This window comes from Pan troglodytes, chromosome 9 (assembly GCF_028858775.2).
Source record: "Pan troglodytes isolate AG18354 chromosome 9, NHGRI_mPanTro3-v2.0_pri, whole genome shotgun sequence".
In the NCBI taxonomy this organism is placed as follows: domain Eukaryota; kingdom Metazoa; phylum Chordata; class Mammalia; order Primates; family Hominidae; genus Pan; species Pan troglodytes.
Genome location: NC_072407.2, coordinates 119819346 through 119840851, shown reverse-complemented (window position 1 = coordinate 119840851; position 21506 = coordinate 119819346). Strand labels below are relative to the sequence as shown.

Below are 21506 nucleotides of genomic sequence, written 5' to 3'. Positions count from 1 at the left end.
ATGCTGTGCTGGACACCTGATGTATATTATCTCCTGTGAGCACAAGAATCCCGTGAAAGTGGGCATTGTCTCATTCCTAATTTACAGATGAGGAAACAAAGGCCAGGCGAAGTGAAATAAGCCTCCCAAACTACATGACTGCTGCATGGCAGAGGTGGATTTGAATCCAGGCTCTGACATTCAGCTGCTTTTTTACACTCTGCATTCAGCTGCTCTTTTACACTCTGCACCAGAGTCAGGTGGAATCCTCCCAAGTGGGACCTCATAGGCTCTGCTCTCTGGCTCTGCGTATCTTTCCAAGAGTGGCAGGGTGAGACAACTCCCCAAAGAAGGCTAGGCGCACCCATCAGAGTGTCACATGAGCAGAGGCTTAGACCATGTGGTTTCTGGTAACTTGGACAAGAGCATCATGAGTGGGAGGAGGCCCTCGTCCACCCCGGTCCCAAGTGGATGGTTTCTGGGAGGCCCTGTCAAGTCACAACAAGCTGTCACCCAGGACACCTCCAAGTCTCCTTGATGTAGGTGGATGGCTCTGAAAGGAACATGCCATTCATTCCCCGTCTCCTGTGCACTGGCCCAGGCTTCCTGTCCCTAGGAAGGCTGCCACCCAGTCCAGTAAGTAAGCGTGCTGTACCGATCTTACAATGGGTCCTCCCAGAGAACCGGGAGGACTGTGCTCAGGAGATAAACAGCCCTGGACCTTCTGGGACAGGAGGTCTTGAGACCTCTGAGAAAGGTGAGGGCATAGCCTGGTCTATGGTCCTCCACGGCTCACTCCTGCCAATGGGACATGGGAGGTGGACATAACAGGAGGCCTTCTCTGTCCAAGCCCTGAGTCCCAGAAAAGGTTGTCTACTTTTCATGGAAGGAAGGAGCTGGGAATCTGCTTTGAATAATTCCTTCTAATTACGCTGTGTTGTAGCGGAGAGAGCTCTGGAGTTGGAATCAAAGTACCTGGAGGTACAAATTCCAACTCTACTACTTACTCAGCTATGTGGTCTTAGACAAACCATCCTCTCTGTTTCTTCATATGTAAAATGGGTGTATCTGGCCTACATTCGTTGTGAGGTTAAATGGGACGATCCATAAAAACATGCAGGGCAAAGTGATTAGCATATCATGACCTCTCTGCAGACGTTGAATTCGCAGCGAAAGGGTCAGATCCTTCATCCTCAGGCGCTTCATCAAACACATGACATAGGAGAGAGAATTTTGGATAAAGCTTCGAGTCCTAGGAAATTTGCCATGTCTCTCCATAAACTTTGTTCCTAGGCTTTTAGCAATGACCTGATCCTCCACGGAGGTGACGCTACCACCTAGGCCAGGTGGATATTCCCAGCTGGTGGTCCCTCTAAGTCGTGGAGCTCCATGACTTAGAGGAGCTCACCCCACTCTCTCTTATCACTGACAGGGCCAGGAAAGCTGCCTGTCCCTGGAAGAATTCTCCTCTGGGAGATGTTAATGTCCTGCCCTGGCAGACTCTGACTGCTCAGCCAATGGAGTTGGGCAACTCAGGTCTGTGAGGGGCATTCATCTTCAGCCCCCACAACTCCTCAATCCACAGCCATCTCCTGCCCCATACCGGTGTCTGGGAGACACTTCTTAGTCTTCATCTTCCTGGAACTCTTGCAGCTTCTAACCATTGAGTGCCTCCTACTTTATGACATTGCCATGACCTCTGGGACATGGACTTTCCCAGGTCCCTTTCCTGCCCTCTGGCTGCTCTTTCTCAGTCTTCCACAGATTCCGAAATTGTGTTCCCAGGAGACGTCCCCAGCTCTCTTCTTTTCTCTTGGTAAATGGTAAATGCTCACCCTGGGCCATCTCATCTATTTCCAGGGTTTCCAACATACACCTGTGGAGCCAGCAGGAATTTGCTCCATGTCACTAAAGCATAAAAAATCTCACCTTTCTTTTTAAAATCAGATGAATCTGACTTTGAACTGCTGCAGCCTAGCTGAAAAACATCCCTTGTCACCTTCTTCCCCAGAAGAACTTCTTGCCCATTGTTCTCCAGGTTGGGTACTCCATCTGCAGCCCTTGTGGGTACCCCTCCGAGTACTGTACAGGTAAAGGGCATAGTTTCCAAACCTCTGTTCTCCATGCCCTCACACTGAGGGACCTCACTGTTCCTGGGTCAGACTGAGGCTGCTCCCCTATCTTCAACCCTCAAATCTTCTTCCCCTAGCAGGTAGTTCAGGCCTGTCTCTTTTATGAACAGTGCACAAAGGCTTGTAAATTCTCTATGGGATCAAAGCCATTCTTTCCTGATAAGATCATGACAGAAATCAGGATGAGTATAGAATTCAGTAATTGTGTACACGTTTTCATGTGAACGTAAGTTTTCATTCCTCTAGGATAAATTACTATCAGTGGAATTATTGTATCCTCTGGTAATTGTGTGTTTAACTTCGTAAAAAACTGCCAGGCTTTTTCTAGAGTGGCTATACAATTTTTCATTCCTACCAACAATATAAGCATTTCGTTTGTTCCGCATCCTCACCGGTATTGTCAGTATCTTTTTTTTAGCCATTCTAATAGATGCAACAAGATACAATGCTATCTCCTTGTGGTTTTAATTTGCATTTCCCTAATAACTAATAATGTTGAGAACCTTTTTTATGTGTTTATTTGCCATCTGCATATCCTCTCTGGTGATGCGTCTGTTCAAATATTTTACCCATTTCTTTATTGGGTTGCTTCTTATTGCTCAGTTTTGAGAGTTCTTTATATATTCTGGATACAGTCTATGTTGGACATGTGATTTACAAATATTTTCTCACTTTGTGGCTTGAATTTTCATTCTCTTAATTGTGTCCTTAACAGACCAAACATTTTTAATTTGGTAAAATTCAACTTATCAATTTTTTTCTTTTTAGATTGTGCTTTTGCTGTTGTATCTGAGAACCCTTTGCCAAATCCAAGCTCAGGAAAATTTTCTCTGATATTTTCCCTTAAGAATTTTATTGTTTTATGTTTTACATTTGGGCCTGTGATCCATTTTGAATTAATTTTTGAATACTCTTGAGGCCTAGATTAAGGTTCATTTTTATTTGTTTGCAAAAGGATGTTTAGTTGTTCCAGCACCATTTGTTGAAAAGACAGTATTTTTTCCATCCAATTGCCTTTGCATTTGTCAAAAATCAATTGAACATGTTTGTGTGGGTGTATTTCTTGACTATCTATTCTATTCCATTGATCTATATGTCTGTTCCCACAATTATGCCATGCTGTTTTAATCACTGTAGCTTTATAGTATGATATAATTGAGTAGAGTGAATCCTCCAAATTCATCCTTGTCCAAAACTGCTTTAGCCATTCTGGTTCTTTTACATTTTCATGTAAGTTTCAGAACAACTTGCCTATATTTACAAAGAAACCTGTTGCAGTTTTTTATTGGGATTGTGTTAAATCTATAGGTCAGTTTGGAGAGAATGAACATGTTAATTATATTGAGCATGTTGCTCCATTTATATAGAGCTTTGATTTCTTTCATCTAGGTTTTGTAGTTTTCAGCATACAAATCCTGTACCTATTTTGTGAGACTTACAGTTAAGTATTTACAGGTTAACATAACATTTTTATTAAAATAACTATGTTTTTCAAATCAAAGCAAATAAAGAATTTTACATTGTTTACACTGCTTTACATTTTTGCAAATCTCTTTAATGTCTGGCTTAATAAAAGATAATTGGATTCTCATACTTGGTTCTATATTCAATCTGTTGTTTATGTTGTTTTTGTTGAAATAAATGAAGAAAATCCAATCTCACGTAGATATAGAGTTGGAAAGTGGAAGGGTATTTAAACAGCCTTTTCAGATAATTCTGGATCCTTTTTTAAATATTATACTTAATCTTGAGAAGTGGCAGCTTCTTGAAGGTTAGTCGCAATGTGGAATCAGAAACCATATTCATTAATTTTTTTGTATTGTGTTAATTTAAAATATAATTAGACATTGGTCTATCTTGCACTCCAAAATGGGTCTTTTACACATGCCTAATTTTATACCATCATTCATTGATCATTTGGAAAATGTTGGCTCTCTAAGTTATAAATGACTTCCAAATGTTAACACATTTCATTATACAATACCGAAAACTACGTGTATTAATATCACCACTGGAAGTTCTAGCCAGAGCAAACAGGCAGGAGAAAGAAATAAAAGATATTCAAATAGGAAAAGAAGAAGTCTAACTATCTCTCTTCCCTGATGATATGATTCTCTACCTAGAAGACCCTGAAAACTCTGCCAAAAGGCTCCTAGAATTGATAAACAACTCCAGTAAAGTTTCGGGATACAAAATCAATGTACAAAAATCAGTAGATATCTATACGCCAATAACCTTCAAGCTGAGAGCAAAATCAAGAATGCAATCCCATCTACAATAACCACACATACACACAAAATCTAGGAATACATCTACCAAGGAGGTGAAAGATCTCTACAAGGAGTACAAAACACTTCTGAATGAAATCATAGATGACACAAACAAATGAAAAAACATTTCGTGCTCATGAATTAGAAGAATCAATATTGTTAAAATGGCCATATCACCCAAAGTAATCTACAGATTCAATGCTATTCCTATCAAACTACCAATGCCATTTTTCACAGAACTAGAAAAAACTATTATAAAATTCATATGGAACCAAAGAAGTGTCCAAACAGCCAAAGTAATCCTAAGCAAAAACAACAAAGCCACAGGCATCGTATTACTGGACTTCAAACTCCACTATAAGGCTATCGTAACCAAACAGCATGGTACTTGTACAAGAAAAGTCACACAGATCAATGAAACAGAATAGAAAACCCAGAAATAAAGCCACACGCCTACTGGTATCTGGTCTCTGACAAAGTCAACAAAAATAAGCAATGGGGAAAAGACTCCCTATTCAATAAATGGTTCTGGGATAGCTGGCTAGCCATATACAGAAGAATGAAACTGGACACGTACCTTTCACCATAGACAAAAATTAACTCAAGATAGAGTACAGATTTAAATGTAAGACCTCAAACTACAAAAATCCTACAAGAAAACCTAGGAAACACGATTCGGGACATCAGCCCTGGGAAAGAATTTATGACTAAGTCCTCAAAAGCAATTGCAACAAAAGCAAAAATTGACAAGTGGGACCTACCTAACTAAAGAGCTTCTGTACAGCAAAAGAAACTATCAACAGAGTAAACAGACAACCTACAGAATGCGAGAAAACATTCACAGACTATACATCTGACAAAGGTCTAATATCCAGAATCAATAAGGGACTTAAACAATTGAACGAACAAAAAACAAATACCCCTATTAAAAAGTGGACAAAAGACATGAGCAGACACATCTCAAAACAAGACATACAAGCAGCCAACAAACATGAAAAAGCGCTCCACGTCACTAATCACCAGAGAAATGCGAATCAAAACCACGATGAGACACCATCTCACACCAGTCAGAATGGCTACTATTAAAAAGTCAAAAAACAACAAATGCTGGGGAGGCTGTGGAGAAAAGGGAACACTTAAACACTGTTAGTGGCAACGTAAATTAGTTCAGCTACTATGGAAAGAAGTTTAGCGATTTCTCAAAGAACTTAAAAACAGAACTACCATCACTGGGCATATGTCCAAAAGAAACTAAACAGTTCTACCAAAAAGACACATGCACTTATATGTTCATTGCAGCACTATTCACAACAGCAAAGACATAAACTCAACCTAGGTGCCCCAAAACTTGGATTGGATAAAGAAAATGTGGTATATACACACCATGGAATACTACACAGCCATAAAAAAGAACAAAATTATGTCCCCTGCAGCAACATGGATGCAGCTGGAGGCCATTATCCTTAGCAAATTAATGCGGGAACAGAAAACCAAATACAGCATGTTCTCACTTATAAGGGGGAGCTAAACATTGGGTCCTCACGAACATAAACAGGGCAACAATAGACACTGGGGACTACTAAAGAGGGGGGGTGGAGTGGGGCAAGGCTTGAAAAACTAACCATTGAGCACTATGCTCAGTACCTGGGTGGCGGGATCAATTGTACCCCAAACCTCAGCATTACACAACATATGCCTATAACAAACCTGTACATGTACCCCCTGAATCTAAAAGTTGAAATTATGAAAATATTTAATATAAAAAATAAATAAAATGTTCATCATGCTTAACAAAAAAAAAATCACCACTGATCTCATCAGAAAAGTTTTTACAAATTGGGAAGCTGTCAAGCTCTTGATAAAGGATGTAGATTCTCTAAAATTCTAATTTTTATTTATTATTTATTTATTTATTTTTTGAGATGGAAGCTCTCTCTTGTCGCCCAGGCTGGAGTACAATGATGCGATCTTGGCTCACTGCAACCTCTGCCTCCTGGGTTCAAGCGATTCTTGTGCCTCAGCCTCCCAAGTAGCTGGGATTACAGACATGCGCCACCACATCCGGCTGATTTTTGTATTTTTAGTAGAGATGGGGTTTCACCATGTTGGCCAGGCTGGTCTCAAACTCCTAACCTCAGGTGATCCACCCACCTCAGCCTCCCAAAGTGCTGGGATTACAGGCGTGGGACCCCGCATCCAGCCTGAAGATTCTAATTTTTAATTGAAAGCTTAAACTCTATCATTAGTAACAAATATTGTTGTTTGTTTTCCTTGAGGTGATAAGCTCATTTTACTAATTTCTGAAAAATAATTGCCAATTCTCAAGTCTGCATAATTATAATTTGTCTGTTGATCTTTATTCAAGTAAAAGTCGTGTTTCGTGAAAAAAGCAGTTAGCTTAGCATGCAGCTCAAAAATACGAGTCTTTTTCCTTGAGAGAAACTTGGCACTTTGGTATGTAGCAGAGATCCTCTATGCATGCTTCCCATTTTGTCACACTAAATATTAAAAAGACATGTGCTCAGGGTTGAAATTTAACCATATTAATAATTTTTAATAATAATTTTTGTGGCTTCTTCAAGGATGTTCTTAAGTGAAACTGGCAAGTATGTGGAGGTGAAGAACAGTCACTACAAGTACTGTGCAGGTTGGTGCCACTGTCTGATTCCTGCTGAGGAGACTCCTCCTTGCTTCTGTGCCATTGGTGCAGATGTCAGCACAGTGAAAAAGACAAATGACATCATAGCATCATTATGCAAATAGTTTTGACCCTGCTGACTCCCTGAAAATGTCTCTGGCTCCCCCAGGAGTTCTCAGACCCTACTTTGAGGACTGCTACATTAGACCATACAAGACAAAAAAGCAAAATCCAGAGATATTGATTTGAACTGTACTTCCTGGAAATTCTACTGGAATCATATCTTTATCTCATCCTCACTACTTTTTCCGACTCTCAGGGAAAAGTGAACAATCTGTCATCTGAAGAGGCCTAAGTCTAGTCAGCTTTATGCTGTGATGTTGGGTCTTGTTGAAGAAGATGGATGAAAATCTAACTGCAGTTTAATAAAGAGCACAGTGGGTGGGAGAAAGAAGAGTGGTTGGGAATTTGCATTTTCTTAACTTCCTGGGTTTGATGCATCCCAGGTGAGCACTCAAATTCTAGTTAGAAACACTTCAATAATTCTCTCTGGGTTTCAGGAAGCATATCTGATATAGTCAATATCGGCGATGATGTCTGGATGGATTCAGTTTTGTGGTTGGGACTAGAGATCAGAATCCATCAGTTCCTCTCTGATAATCCCTCTAACTGGACTAATAGATGACCCAAATTCAATTGAATTCAACAAATTGTCACAGGCACTTATTAGTACCAAGAATTGTCTGAAACGCTGGGAACAGAGGCTGAGGTTGGGTTAGAGGACACACACCTATCGGTAATTCATCACAGTATTCACCTAGCTGGCCCTTCCTACTCCGGTCTTTTTTTTTTTTTTTTTTTCTTGATTGTGTTTGTAATTTTGTAATTTAGTTCTCATTTTAGGAGCATTTAAAAATAATCCAAACTGGCTAAGCACAGTGGCTCACACCTGCAATCTCAACACTTTGGAAGGCCAAGGCGGGAGAATCACTTAAGGTCAGAAGTTTGAGACCAGCCTGGACATATTGAGACCTCATATCTACAAAAAAATTAAAAAATAGCCAGACATGGTGGTGCTTCCCAGCTACTTGGGAGGGTGAGGCAGGAAGATCTCTTGAGCCCTGGAATTCAAGATTGCAATGAGCTGTGATCCAAGCACTGCCCTCCAGTCTCGGTGATAGAGGTCCTGTCTCTAAACCAAAACCAAAACCAAAACCAAAACCAAAAAAAAAATAAAAATAAAAAGTCCTGAAAATTAAGAAAATAATATAAAATGTGCCATTTATGTGTGCCAAGTATTGTGCTATAAACTCATCACATTGTCACATACCTTATCTCAATCTCTCCAAACATTATGAAGTAGGTACTGTTACAAAAAAGAAAGTAATCAATCCCAACATCTAGAGGTAAATACTGTTAGCATTTTGGTAAAATCTTTCTGGAACTTTTTCCATACATCCATAGATAGATGTCTACAGTTTTGTATTAATGGGATCATATTATATAGGTTGTTTTGTATCTTGATTTTTTTTCTCAACTATATGAGATGAACACCTTCCCCATGAGGTTAGATATTACAAGTAGTCCTCCTTCATCTGAGGGGAATATGTTTAAAGCTCCCAGTAGATGCCTGAAACTGTGGCTAATACCAAACCCTATCTCTCTCTATCTCCATCTATCTATCGTCTATCTATCTATCTACCTATCTATCTACACACTCTCTCTCTATATATATATACACACACACTCTCTCTCTCTCTCTGTGTATATATATATATATATATATATATATATATATATATACGTGTGTGTGTATACACACACTATGTTTTTTCCATACATATATACCTATGAAAAAGTTTAATTTATAAGTTAGGCACAGTAAGAAATTAACAGCAATAACTAATAATAACATAGAAGAATTTAATAACATACTGCAATAAAAGTTATGTGAATGTGGTCTCTCTCTCTCAGAATATCTTATTGAACTGCTCTTACCCTTCTTGCTGTGATGAAGAAGGGACAGAGCCTGGTGGCACAAGATTTCATCACACTACTCAGGATAGTGTAACATTTAAAACTAAGGAATTGTTTATTTCTGGAATTTTTCATTTAGTATTTTCAGATCTTGGTTGAACACAGATAACTGAAACCATGAAAAATGAAATCATGGGCCGGGTACAGTGGCTCATGGCTATAATCCTAGCACTTTTGGAGGTGGAGGTGGAAGGAACACTTGAGCCTAGGAGTTCGAGACCAGGAGACCAGTCTAGGCAACACAGTGAGATCCTGTTTCTAAAAAAAAAAAAAAAAAAAATTAAATCGTGGATTGGGGGGACTCCTGTACTTTCCTTTGTAATGGTTTCAGAATATTCCACGGTGTGGATCTATCAGTTTACTTAATCCATAAGTGGACATGAAAGTAGGGTAGTTTCCTACATCTAAGTAGGGTAGTTTGCTAATAGTATTAATATAAACAATACTGCAATAAATTTCTTCGTGCATTCTCAAGCAATGATCTCCAAAAGGTAAATTCCTATAAATAGGATTGTTTACATTTCTATCCTAAATGCAAAACTGTTTTTTAGAAGAGTTGAATTCACTTCTATTCCTCCAATGATGTCTACTGTAGCTTCAAAGAACGCAAAAGGCTGACAGAAAAGTGCATGTGAATGTGTTCTTATATGGATACCTGTGTGTATATGTCAGCTTTCCACATGTGTGAGGGTTCATTTATTCATTTAACATTTTTGAGCATCTACCACATCTACCATGAGGCAGAGAGTCAGGGATTCAACTGTAACAAACTCAACATGACTCCAGCTCTGATGGAGTCAAACATATATCTTTTTAAAATAAAACAACTGCCATCAGTGCAAGAAGAAAAATTATGTAAAGATATGACTGCCTGTATCAAGGGTCTGCCCTGGTCTGGTGATGATGTAGGGGAGATCAAGGAAGGCTTCTTTGAAATGGGAATATTAGAGCTAAGCTCTGAAGCACGAGAAGGCATTCACTAGACGAAGAGTAGGAGGAACCGTGTTCCAAGCAGAGAGAAAATTTTTATCTCTTGTTCCACCCTCAGCAGGAATATCTTGCCAAGCAAATCTACTGCCATTCCACACACACGAGCAGTCCTGCCTCTCCGCCTTTGTTCGCTGTTCTCCCAACTCTTTTTCCTCCCAAGGCAGGAGGCCTATGACTCAAAAAATGCAAAGAAGCCTGGAGAGGCTGGAGCCCAAAGAGAGAGTGGGAGAGCGAGGCCAGCAGGTACTGAAGATGTGCCTGATCTTGCGTGTCTGAGTGTGTACATGCAACGGTGCATGTGTGTGCCTCTAAGCGCTGTTGGTAGGTGTACTGGTCACTGGCTATCAAGATGCATTCCCCTGACCAGAAGTATAAACATTCCTTTGGGCTGGGCCCAGAGATCTGTGTTTTCACAAGCCTCTCAAGGTCTGTGAAGCATGCCCAAGTTTGAGAACCACCGGCCTGGAGGGCGTGTTTGTCTGATCGCACCTGTGTGCACGGGGCTTGGGGATATTTGACTTGCAGGTGGAGATTTGCATCTAGGCATCCTTGCGGCAGACAGCCCACTCTATCTCACTTGATTTTGTCCTCTCAGAGCACTCCTGAGGTTAGGGAAGGCACTCTGGGGCACTTAGCACATATTAAATGTTGATGGTAATGACAGCAGCCAGACGTGTCTCCAGCTGACCCTCCGTTTCTTACCAGTCCCTGGGTAGAGCAGCCACAAGTTGCCCTCCTTTTATCACCATAGAAATCTAATCTCAACTGTGCAGAAAGCAGGAGGTTCACACTGGGAGAGCAGGAGAAATGGCCGATTAGGAGTGGGAAAACATCCCGTACTTCTCTTAAGCAGATTGCAGGGACAAAGGAAACCATTTCTGCCCACACCTGGCTGATGTCCCTGGGTGTGCAGAGAGACACAGAGAGGGCAGGGGTTGGCATCCAGATCTCAGCCCCACATGGGGCAGGGGTCAGAGATGGCCGGTGACTGAGAGAGGAAGTCCTTGTGTCACAGGACCAGGCATGGTGGACCCCCTGTGGAGCAGGATCTCCTCATGGGAAGAAGGCACCAGGAGTGCAGAATGCCTGAAGGCTGTGAGCCAAAGTCACATCTCCCCCAAACCAAATCCCAAGCAAGTACCTGCTTTGCAACCAGATTCCAGTCCTGGCTCTGCCACTTACCAACTGAGTGACTTTAGGAAAGTTGCTTCAACTCTGTCAGGCTCAGTCTCCTTGTCTCTGAAATGGGGATAACAATAAAATCTACATCCCAGGGCTGTTGTACAGATTAAATGAGATGACAAGTGTGAACTGATCAGTACCATGCCAGGCATATAGTAAATGCTCAGTTAAAGTTGGCTGCTGTGTTTGCATTGCTTTCTTGAGGCCTCTCCCACCCAGAGAGTTACATTTGGTCTTCTTGCTCCACTCCCTGAACCAACTCCATGATTTAAATTGGTATGGCCAGGGTCCTACAGACATGGGGATGGACCAATGGCTCTTTCTTTCCTCCTGGAGCACTTAGTTTCTGGGCACCCTGTAAAGGCCTGAAGTAGTAGGCATATTCTCTGCCCCACAGTTTCTGATGGCTTGCATCTCTGCACCCACTATGACTTTACATCATAATGGTCTGCTGTGGGGTGAAGTTCGCCATAAAGAGAGTCATGGGTGAAATGGGGATAAGTAATGCCCAGCCTGCTACATTGTCTAGGGATAAGGTGTGGGACATGCCCGGCTCCAGGCCTGGCACATAGTAGGTACATAATAGGTTGTTAAAGATTAAGTAGATTAAGTTCTATCTTGAGACGAATCAAAGTGGTGTGAGTTAGTATAAGAAAGTCAAGAGATGAATAGTTATTGAGCTATTATAGTTATAGTTATTATAATTATCAGCCTGCAGGTCCCACCCAAGTCATTCCTACCTCTGTGCCTCAGCTTGCCTGCCCCCACCCCAAACCCTCCTCCTCCTCCTTCACGGGTGGCTCTTCAGGGAGATGGCCTTGACCGGTCCCATCTCCGTTCTGATCCGTCTCTTACTCTGGATACCTTTGGTAGTAAATATAGTTATTATAATTATCATTGCCAGGCACCGCAGCAGGTATTTTACCTGTGTTATCTTCACGAATCTTCCTAATTACCCTATGAAAGAGGTGGTGAGTATCACTGATATAATCTTAACAGATGAGGAAACTGATGCTCAGAGAAGTTAAGTAACTTGTCCAAGACCAAAAGTAATTAAGTGGCAAGTCCTGGAATTCAATTAATGATTATTTGCGCTCATTCTGCTACCGCCCTACTGCCTTCCAAAAGAACCTCATTCTTTGGCATGGAAACTGCAGACAGCATTGTTGATCTCTCTGTTGAGCAAGAATTATTTGCCAAAGAAATAAATGTACCAACCTGGCTCATTTTGCCCACTCTGACCACAGGGTGAATTCTTCCCGCTACCTGACCTTGACCCTTCCTACTACAAGCAAAATCCCTTTTCTCTTGTTCAGTCCTCAGCAGGACAGCTGGGAAGATTTAAACAGCTTGCTCCATGACCAGCGGTTCTTCGGAGAATGGAAAACTAAAAATAAACCCTGTTGGGTGGCGTCTCCGAGGCCTCTTCCAATGACAAAGAGAGGCTGGACTTGGAGGGGAGGGGAAGGCAGAGAGGAGAATCGGACACCAGGTTTGGAAGCCCTCCGCCTTGCTGATTTAGTGCCTGGATCTGGTCCTCTTCAAGGCCCTGGTGAGATTTCTTATCAGCACAGTGGGGCCCAGGACGGCTGTGTTAAAGGCCCTCCCACTTGGGCGCCAGCCAGTCCTCTCCCCTCTCTGCTGGTGGACGAACCAAATAAGACAAACGGACTTCACCTTATTTGGATGGAAACTTTGAAACCCCTGTTCCTTCCCAGTAGAACTTTCTGAACCTGCCAAGTAAGCAGCCTGCAGGTCCCACGCAAGTCCTTCCTACCTCTGTGCCTCAGCTTACCTGCCCCCACCCTAAACCTTCCTCTCCTCCTTCACGGGTGGCTCTTCAGGCAGACGGCCCTGACCGGTCCCATCCCCATTCTGATCCCTCTCTTACTCTGGATACCTTTGGTAGTTTCACCTTATTTGGGACATTAATAATCAGCACTCACAAATACATAGGTTAGCTAAAATTTTTTAATGTTTTAAACATTTAGGAAATTCCGTGTTTTCTCACTCCTCGGTTAGGATGCAGAAATCACAAGGGATGGATGGGGCAAGGGAAGGGGGACTGAACCGATACTCAGGAGATCTTGCTCTGGTCCTGACTCAGCCACTGACAAGCTCTGTGTGACTCTGAGCAAGTCAGTTCCCCTCTCTGGGCCCTGGTCTCCCAGTTTGTAAAACATTCTCAAAGGTCTCATCCAGCTCATATATTCCATGGCTCGGCTTCCTTTGACTCACCTCGCCGTGTCTGGTTCAGGGCTTTGCACACAGAAATCTCTGATGCCCCACGTCTTCCAAGCTCTGCTTTTCTGAGGCTGCCTGGTCTCTCTTACCACGTGTCCCTGGCCCAGGCTGCTGTGGCTCAAGCTCACTGCATGTTCCAAGACTAATGCTCACTGTGTTGTCTGCGAGTCATGCATGAAGCAGCCCAGGGAAGAATTCAGTGGGAGCCTCAACTCATGGTCCCAGGGAGGGCCTGCTAAAATACAGATGCTCAGGTCCCATCCCTGAAGAATCATGGGCTTGAGGTGGGGCCTTATCACCTTGCTTTAGTCATCTGCTGCTGCACAACAAAATGCCTCCCGATTTTGCATTTAAAAAAACAACCAACGAACTTGCTGATTTCTGAGGGTTAGGAATTAGGCAAGGCCCGGCTGTGTAGTCTCTGGTCAAGGTAGCTGGAGAGGCTGCCTTCAGCTGAGAGCTGGGTTGGGAATGTCCCAGAAGACTTCAGGTCTCTCCCCACATGGTCTCTCTCTCCCCAGTATGGTAGTCTGACATCTTGTTTGTTTGTTTGTTTGTTTTTTTCTGGAGATGGAGTCTCATTCTGTCACCCAGGCTGGAGTACAGTGGCACAATCTTGGCTCACTGTAACCTCTGCTTCCCGGGTTCAAGCAATTCTCCTGCCTCAGCCTTCTGAGTACCTGGGACAACAGGAGCATGCGCCACACCCAGCTAATTTTTTTTCTATTTAAGTAGAGATGGGGTTTCACCGTGTTGCCCAGGCTGGTCTGGAACTCCTGAGCTCAGACAATCCGCCCGCCTTGGCCTCCCAAAGTGCTAGGATTACAGGCGTGAGCCACCGCGCCAGGCTAGTCTGACTTAAGAGGCAGCATTCAAACAGTGAAGGCAGAAGTTGCAGGTTTCTTAAGGCCCAGTTAAAAGTTATACAATGATAGGCCTGCCTCTTTTCTGTTGCTCAGAACAAGTCACAGAGCCAGCCCAGATTGAAAGAGAGAGGAAACAGACCCCTCTCTCAGTGGAAGCAGTGGCAAAGCTTCATTGCAGAAGAGCACAAGGGAGGAGGACCTATTGCTGAGGCCATCTTTGGAAATATAACTGATCACAACTTTAAAAACACTTTCCAGATTAGTCTGATGTGCTCAAGGTCTGTGAACCACGTCCCGGGAAGTCTGGTCCCACCTCCCCCTTTCTCCCTGCTGTCAGATGATGAGCAGCACCAGGCTGCCCCCAAGGCTGATGGGGGACTAATTATTGATGCATCTTGGTTTTCTCTGTCTATATCATTCCTATCTTTTGCATTCAACAAATATTCATCATACACCCATTATATTGACATGTGGGGAGGGGAGGGAGAGGGTTAAAAACACCAGCCAGACAGCTTTCCCATCCTCAAGTTACTTGCCATCTAAAAGTAAACAACTTAGCCAACTCTTGGGGCTGAGTCATTACATCCCTTCTCCTGATTCCTAATTAGAAAGTTCCAAGCTAAACTTAAGAAGATAACTGCGCATTCTCTTTTTAACAATGTGCCAGGAAGATGTGGAAGATGTGTTTTAGGGCTCTATAAATGTTTAATAATAAATAATAAGTGGCTGGAATAGTCAGTGTTTTACAGCCAGCACCTCCCACCGGCCGTATCTAAGGTCCTTACAAGGTATGAAAAGTAAAAATCAATAGAGGTAACGTTTCAAATGGTGGACATCAAACATGACTCTGGTCTGAGGAGCAATTACACTAACAGTATCATCAAAGAGATCATTAAATTACAGGAGGGTTGGGAGCGTGGAGAAGTCAATGGACCTAGGAGTCCATTAGAAACAGACAAGAGAGACAGTGCCTCTATGGCCACAGTGTTCTGCTGACCTGCCCAGCGCTCCACTTGGGCACCCAATGTCATCAGAAATGAACTGCTTCCCCAGGAAAGGCCAGGCACAGCCCTGGGACGCCAGGCCTCTGGCCACTGTTATACCTTCCTTGGAAGAAATGCAAGTTTGTCTATAGGCACTGAATTTTCCCTACAGGGAAGGTCCTTTCTACCCTCCTGGCAGTTAGACTGCAGGCTTCATGTGACTTCCTTATAAACAAGTTCAATGATCTACCAGCCCCAAATCATTTTTTTTGTTTGTCTAAACTCCAGTTCAGGCTTTGGGGTGGAGGTGGGAGTGGGAGGTGCCAAAGAGAATAAGTGGATTCAAATCAGTCTTATTTGCCCAGCAGACATGATTGGGCTAGTGGGTTATTGTCTAGTTGCAAAGCTGTTCTCCAGACTGAATGGAGGTGCCTACTGGGTCCCTACAATTCCTCCTTGCTTAAAAACTCAGCTACAGCCTCTGTTCTGAGCCTGGAGCCAGTGGGCTGGAAGAAAGTATATGATAAACAGGTGCCTCTCCCCACGAACGCTGGCTCCAAGCACTCAGGGAGGGGCGGGGAGTTCAGGCGCCTGCTTATGCTAACAGGCTGTCAGCTTCTCCGTGCAACAGGAAAGCAGAAATACGAAGCTATTCTGGTCTTGTCTAGGGAGCCATTATGTCTTGAATTTCCAATGTCATTATCTCCAAAGGGCAACATTGCTCCGTTTTTCTCCCATTTGCATTCACTGGGAAAAGACAAATGGGTGCATATTTGCAGAGAGGAGGGGCTTGGGGGAGGAGTGGTCATGTGCTCCGATTTGGATCACCAACAGCTTCTGGAAGATGCATGTTCATAATTAGAGATCGGCACCTCGAGGTGACATTTCACACTTACCAGACAAGTTTAAGTTAATCAGGCAGCAATTGGTTCTCTAGACTAATGGGATTGGGGTGGATTTTTCACTTAGAAACAAATCTCATTCGTGTCTTGGCATGCCTAGAATAATGCTTTTTCCTTACATATGTTATGGTTTTCCTGCGGGAAGACAGAGTGAAATTTTATTTCAGACTTCCCTCACTCTGACTGCCTTTGCTTTCTCCCTTTCCCCAAAATCAAGATCCTGATATAAAGGTATCTAAGTAAGGAAATAGACTGTGCAGGACCCATTCTATGAAGAGGGATGCCGGTGTTTATTCTTCTGATGTGTGGGCACGTGTCAGGTGTGTGTTACTGGGCTGCAAGTGGCAGGTCAAGGACTTTTAGAGGAGAAGGACTTGTGCTGAATTTCTGCTTTCTCAGGATGAAAGCCTGTCCTCCCCAGCTGTTCCAACCCACGTACATCAGTTAGGCTTGTATTGGCTGTATGGAACAGAAAACCAGCTACAGTCGCTTTATGTAATAGGAGTTGAATTTGCTCACATAACAAGGAATCTGGGATGAAGCCATTCGGATGTTGTTGACGGCTCTTACAGCTTCTTGTCCTGCCATCCTTACTCAAATACTTATTTTCTTCATGGTTGCAAAATGGCTGCTTCATCTCCAGGCATCACATCCATGTTTCTGACAAAGAAGAAGAATGAGGAGGAGGAGTAGGAAGACAGGAAAGAACAAAGGGTGGAGGGCAAAAGAAACATACCACTGTATTTTTCTTGGAGCAATGCTGTTCTAATCTCCTTGGCCAGAACTGGGTCATATGGACACCCAGAGTTGCAAAGGAGTCTGAGAAAATGAGTAGTTTGAACCTACTGCTGCTCAGTTAGAAAAAATGTTCTGATAGAAAGGAAAAAGAAGAGAACCGAAGCTGGCTAGGGACCGAGCAGTGTCTGCCACCCTATCCCGACAGCTCTGTGAGTAGTCAGGGAATACCTGCTTTTCATCCCCCAGGTCAGTGCGATGGTTACCTGCTCTTCCTCTGGAGGCAGTCTGGCCTGGGAGGTCCCCAGGACTCACCATTCAGGAGAAGGCCTTCATTTGAAATGATCACAGCCCTGTGAGGCTCACTATCCATCTCTCCTCTGGCTGTGGCCTCGAGCACCAACTACTTCCTCTCTTCATCTTGGCAAGAGAAAGCAAAGTTAATGAATTTCACAAGTGTGGTCTAGGCACAGGGTATCAGCACTCAGGGAACCAATTCTGAAGACTCTTTGAAGACTTATGGCTAAGACCTTTGGTTAAGGCAGGAGGTTGCTGGCTGGAGATCAAAATGAATGTGGAGAAGTTGGTTGGAGCAAGACCAGGCAGAGTCCTTCAAGTCAACAACTACAATTCACTTAAATTCAACAAGTTATAAGTGGGTCACCACACATGATAGTGGGGTCTATAAGTGGAGTGAGAGGCCAGGTCTGACCTTAGGGAGTTCTCATTCTATTAGGGCAGCAGACACATGCAAGTAAACATAGCAAAGTTGAGGCTATGATAAGTGCAATTATAGACGTAGACAAAATGCTGTTAATTACAGCATGGATAAGACAGCTTTCATTTTTAATAAGGTAATATTTGAATTTAACTTTGCAGCGTAGGTAGAATTCTTGTAAGTAGAGAAAATAGGCAGAGGATGTAGAGGCAGAGGATGTTTCAAGCAGAGAAAACTATGTAAACAAAGATTTGGGGGTAGGAATCAGGCAGCGTATTTGGATAACTGTGCACGGCTCTTTTGGTCTGGGACACGACATTTACAAGGATTGGAGTGATGAGGGTGATGGGGGGAAATAGGGCAGGGAATGGGTCACGAGATGAAGCAGGAGAGGCAGGTGGGTGTCAGGTTGTAAAGGCTGAATGTCGTGTTAAGAATTTTGACTTTAACTTGTAGAAAATACGGAGCCATTGAAGTTTTGAATCGCATTTGTATTGGGGAAGATAACTCTACCTAGAGGTAGGGGGACTGTGGCAGAGTCACCAGTGGGAATCTGGTGCCAGAGACCTGACCTAGAACAGGAGTGGTGGGCAGGAAAGGAGGCACTGGGGGAGAGGTCTGAGCGTGGCATGTGTTCTGCAGGGTAACTGGATTGGGGGCAGTGCCATTCATGAATTCAAAGAAGACATGAGAGGGAACGGCTTCAAGCCGTGAGAGGATGGATAGGGAGTGGACTGGGAGGATGGATTGGGAGTGGGCGGTGCTGACTCCCCGGGATTACTTGCCTGGGTCTCCTGGGGAGAGGACCGGGCTGGAGATTGTGGACTCATCAAGACTAAGCAGGTGGTAAAACCCTGGTTGTGGATTTAGATTGTCTAGCAACTGCATAAGATGACCAAGGACTCAACACAGCTGCTTGAGGGAGAAGTTGGAGAAGTTTGACAAAGAAAGGTTGGAGAGAGAGGAAGGGACCCAGGATCAAGGAGTGGTTTGGAAGTGAGCAGAGCTGTTTCAGCCAAGGAGCTAGGAAACGATTCTGTCCTAGGGGTTGGGGGTTTGGCATTTGGCTGAGTGGGGAGGACACACATTCACACCTGTGCAAAGCCAAGTGGGTATGCATGGACACAAAGTAGCAGTCAGTGGGCAAGATCGGCTCCCTTCTGCAGCCCTACCCCAGGATGAAGTGGCACCCCACTAGAAGGGATGCCTGCTAGGAGGGGTGAGGGTCTCTCCCCTTTAATTTCCCCTTTAGGCCCTCCGTGTCCTGTGTGACCAGGACACAGGAGGTCACTCTGTGACCTGTCCGTGGCTGTGTGACCAAGGCACTGACATGCAGAAGGGCTATTTTGCTGCAATACAAGGGGACCAGGGCAAGTCCTCTCCAGATGGGATTTTAGCTGCACATTTGTGAGTTACTTAGCCCAGAGCAAGCTTCAAAGCATAGAGCAGTCCCTGATGCTCCCAGCAGTTATACTGTCCTCTCCAGCTCCAGGTCTTCCCATGGTTCCAGTTCTGGCGGGTGGGGAGTGTTTCAGGAATGGTTTCCACCCTTTCTTACCCTACTTTCTCCACGGCTGCGCAGCCCTGCCCTGGATCTTTTTTTGTTCTTTGGGCTTGTAAAGAAGCAGGATTCTTTAGTGGGGATCAGGCTTATTTCTCAGCTTCATGTTAGTGCTGCCCCCACACAGCCCCCTGAACCCTGACGTGCAGGGTCCACCAGGAACATCCCAACCCAGCCTCTCACCAATTCTTGCTCAGAACAGTTTTCATGATGCCCATCAGTGCTTCCCAGGATAAAAGCTGGAATCACCAGGAATTGTTGGGCCAGTCCCACCCTGGCTCCTTTCACACCATGCCCCTTCTGCCTCAGGGCCTTTGCACATACTGCTTCTGTTCCAGAGGCAGAATCATCTTCCCACCCTGACATCCCAATTCTTGGCTTCTTTACCTCATCTTCTTAACATCTCCTGACCTTTCTCAAGTGCTATATCTTCAGGGCTCTGAACTGTGTTTTAATTACATGTTTATTCATGGGAACATTTGCTAAATCTCTATCTCACCCAGGGGCCACATCTTTCCTCTCCACAGTATATCCTCAGATCTTGGCCCAGGTCTCAGTGAAGAGTAGCTCCTCCTGTCCATACATGGTTGAAAGAATGGAACAGCTGGTGACCTCTTTTTATGAATGCCCACATTTTTCACAGGGGGTAGATGTGTTTATTTCCTGCTAGAAGGGAGATGTGACTCACCCTAGAACAAGCTTGTGTGCTGCTTTGTAGCTGTAACACCCCAAATTCTTCCAGCAGTACCCCTGGATGGAACGTGATGAAGCACTATTTGAGAGTTAAGCCATGGCGGTTTCTCATGCACATTTAGTTCCTGTTATCCCTCTGCAGCCTGGGCTGGTCAGCATTAGGTAGGGGGACCTGGGAAGTCACTGGGCCAAACACTTCAGAACTCTCTGGCTGGAAATGGGGTTGAACCAGAAGGTGGCTTGGCTTTGGAGTTCTGAACTATCCTTTCCCAAATAGGCTTGCAAAGCCTGGGCTTGACGTGTCATCACTAGTAGGTGCTCTAAAAAGCACAGAGAGATGGCCAAAAGGCAGGATTCAAGGGCATTTGGAGGGATGAATGTACCTGCCTAAGGACATGGGCCTAGAAAGGGGTGTGGTTTTAAATCTGCCACCTAGAACACATGAAAAGGGAAAAGGACAGTTGGAATGCTGTCCTCAGTTTATAGAGGAAAAGACAGGAACGGAAAAGGGTTAGGCATGCAAATAGGCAAGATTTGAGTCTGGCTTTGGAGAAGGAGCTTTAGCATTCACAGGAACCCCAGGGACTTCAGGACTGGGCCAGAGTGGCATCCATTCAGCCAAGTCCCATGATTAAGGGGCCAGAACTATCCCCTGAGGGGAGGCTTTTTGGGTGCTCTTTCTCAGTAGCTATTTATGGTTCCCCTACTGGTTCCAAAGTCTTCTTGAGTTCATGTATATTTCCTGCCTTGGGGTTTTGAGACCTGACCTTTTATTAAAATAATTAGATCATCTAGGGCAGAGCTGGAAGAGACCTCAGGATCATCTAGTCCATCTCCCTATTTTCCCAAATGAGAAAACAGGCCCAGAACTGAGGGCAGCAGAGGCAGGGCTAGGTTTCTTCCTAGCAGTACCCATCATCCCCGGCTTGAGGTTTGTAAGGAAGTCTCCGTGGCCCTACCTAGGCTTGGACAATCACAGCCTTTCTCAGTAGCCCCTCCCTCCACCCCGCTCAGCCATATACACACCTTGACTGAGGCTGGACAGCCTCCATCTCAGCATGGCTCCTGGCTACTGACACTTGTGTTTCTTTGGTTTCCACCGGTGCCTGGCCTCTGCCCCTTCCTACAAGCTCTGCCCCTAATAGTAAGAGCCAATTTCTTGAGCACTCACTATGAGCTAAGCCTCCCATGGGGTCAGTCTCTAATCACCATTTTCCCACGTGAGGAAATAGACTCAGGAGCTGAGTGCAGAGATATGCTCCAAGTCGCGTCACAGGCAGGGTTGCCGAGCCAGGATTTACATCTTCACATTCAAAGTTCGTCATCATGAATTTCGACTCTTGGGGACTGGGCTGAGGACGGGGTGGTACTGCTCCTGGCAGGGCCAGAGGTGGACGGGGATTGAAAAGGGGGTTCAAGGCAGCAGATCTATGGTTCAGGTAAGGACCATCCCCCCAGCTCCCCACCTGGCTGTAGCTGAAAATGACAACTACAACTGGAGCTGGCTCCTGCGCCCACGACACAGCCATTCATGCTTTTGGTGCACATTCCCCTTAATTACCAAGGCTCCCAATTA

The 21506-nt window shown here is 44.3% G+C and overlaps 2 protein-coding genes across 2 annotated transcripts in view; one reads left to right on the top strand and one right to left on the bottom strand.

Annotated features, from left to right (window-relative positions):
• Nucleotides 1–21506, bottom strand: part of CD3E (CD3 epsilon subunit of T-cell receptor complex) — a 541795-nt gene that overhangs the window by 419369 nt on the left and 100920 nt on the right. The gene's annotated exons all lie outside the window — the stretch shown is intronic.
• Nucleotides 21238–21506, top strand: part of FXYD6 (FXYD domain containing ion transport regulator 6) — a 40466-nt gene continuing 40197 nt past the window's right edge. The window contains exon 1 of the mRNA XM_016919833.4: nt 21238–21369. The gene's annotated coding sequence lies outside the window, so the exon portion shown is untranslated. The remainder of the gene's footprint in view (nt 21370–21506) is intronic.